Genomic DNA, 2534 nt, shown 5'->3' on the forward strand with positions numbered 1-2534 from the left:
ATTCCAAAAATCCAGTTAAACAGGTGAAAGTAATAACTAAAATGCTGTAAGACCTAAAAATGGAAATAGAAGCAATAAAGTAAACAAACAGATGGAGTCTTGAAGATGAAAAACCTAGAGAACAGGAATACTAGATGCAAGGATGAGTTTTCTAGTTCCATTCATTTGCTTACAAAATTCATTATGTCGTTGCTCTTAATAGTTGAGCAGTATTCCATTGTGTAAATGAACCACATTTTCTGTATCCATTCTCTGGATGAGGGGTGACTAAGTTTTTCCTGCTTCTGTCTATTACAAATAGAGCTGCTATGAGTGCAGTAGAATCTACAACCTTGTGTATGGTGGAGAGAGTTTTGGGGTATATACCCAAGAGTGTTATAGCTGGATCTTCAGGTAGAACTATTTCTAATTCTCTGAGAAAGTCCAAGACTGATTTCCAGAGTGATTGTTTTAAGTTTTCACTCCAGCATTGGAAGATTGTTTTCCTTGCCAGCATGTGCTTTATCTAGAGTTTTGAGGGGACAAATTCTCATGTCCTCATCTGAAACATCTAGTCCTTCTAGATGTTTAGAAGTGCATAAAGTATGTTAAAGGTAGACATAGTAAATTGTACATGTTGTAGAGTCTCCTGTTTAAGCTCATGGTGAAATGCTGCCTTTTGGAACTAGAAAGAGAAAACTGAGTCTGAGCAAGGCAGCCTTGCTTGTGAGGGATTGGGAGGGAGAAAGAAAGAAAATGAATGAGGGGTCTGGTGCTAATGTAAGTTTGGTAATGCAAGATTAGTCATTGTTCCTTATAATCCGTGTATCTTATTTTGCAATGTAGAAAGGAAGTGTCCAAATTTGCAGCGCCCAGTCTTCCTAGCCAGTAAAGCAATGCCAGTGTGTGACAAAGTATAGTTAGTGAAAAAACATGTTCTTAAGTTATGTTAAAATTTTTAGGAAAAAAAAAACCCTTTTTAAAACCACTTAGGAAGTGAAATTGCTAATCTCCCCACAAATGCATGACAGTTGCATACACATACATGTGACCCCTGGGTGGAGAGAACTGGAAGAGGGGACTAGACCAGAATTTTACTCTTTAGAGGGCAGTTTCTGACCACAGCCTTTGTTAGGTGTACAGTGTATTCACTGCAGTGCACACATGCTGGGGAAACTGAGGCGCTTATTAGGGACATCTGGTCTCTAGACTTTTACATGCATTATAGACTTGATGTGGTAGTGCATGCCTTTAACTCTAAGCTGAGGCAGGTGGATCTCTGTGTTCTGGATCAGCCAGGACTATATAGACTTTGTCTCAAAACAGTAAGAAAGTGTGCACAATGGACTGGGAGGATGGCTCGGCGTGTAAAGGCGCTTGCCACCAAGCTGCTGACCTGAGTTTGATCTCCAGGATCCACTTGATAAGAGAAAGGTAATTCACGGCTTGTCTTTCAGCCTCCACACAAGTGCAGTGGCATATACTAATGCACAAATATAAAAAAAAATGTACAACATGGTAAAAAATAGAGGGCTGACACCACTTTTTAGGATTATTCTGTTATGTCATAGGGATGGTCACCCTGGGGAAATGGAAATTAAACTTGGCCTTTGAGCAGATGCTGTTACCAGGTGATGGAGGTGGGCTAAGGCAAAGATTAGTGCCCAGAAAGGCACTGTAGCTGTTGGTTGGTTCGAGTTGTCTAGCCATTGGTTAGATGTGCATTTCAGCTAATGTTGCCAGGTAGTAGAGGTAAGTCCCGGTGCCTAAAGGATGTTAGAAGTAGCAAAAGAATCACTAAAGATCTGGCTAGTCCTAGGGGAGGGCTGTCTTCTGGCTGGGCGTGACCTCTGTTAATCCTCTCACTAGCATCCTCTGCACTTCGGAGTTGTGCAGGGAAGAGGATGGATGAGGGGAAGATTTGCTAGTGCCTCGCATCCAGAGGACAGCTGTACCCAGGGGCCCTGTGTGCATCTTGGTAAAATACTTGTGTTCACCGTGCACAGTTCGTTTCTGAACTGTGTCATCTGAACGTTACGTCCTAACGGAGAACACATGGTTAAAAGTAGAGGTACTGGATATGGCAGAATTGACAAAAGGCTTCCTCTTGAACATGGAACTGCTAAACTCTGTCTGGATAGTGTGAGAAAATTTGTATTGCCAGGCTGACTGGAGAGGCAGGGAGGTTCACAGGGCAAGGTCTGCAGCTGTGTTGAGACTGACATCCTGAGAGCCCGGGCCATAGGTGCATCTCCCAGCTGCTCCGTAGGAACTGCTCCATAGGGACAGTTTCTTGAGTGGGAACACCCCTTCTTCTACATACGTCAGTGTATAGATCTGATGATAAGCTTAGGAATGCTATACTTAGTGTGATCTGCTGCTTTGTGTTTACTTTTGAGCCGAGCACTGAACGATTGCCGAATTTTATGTAACCTTGCAGGTACTTGTCTAAATAGAGGCTGTACATTATGTGAAATCCTACTCGAATGAATTCCTAGCTGCAGAGAGAGAGAGAGAGAGAGAGAGAGAGAGAGAGAGAGAGAGAGAGAGAGAGA

Source organism: Mastomys coucha, chromosome X (assembly GCF_008632895.1).
Source record: "Mastomys coucha isolate ucsf_1 chromosome X, UCSF_Mcou_1, whole genome shotgun sequence".
Classification (NCBI taxonomy): domain Eukaryota; kingdom Metazoa; phylum Chordata; class Mammalia; order Rodentia; family Muridae; genus Mastomys; species Mastomys coucha.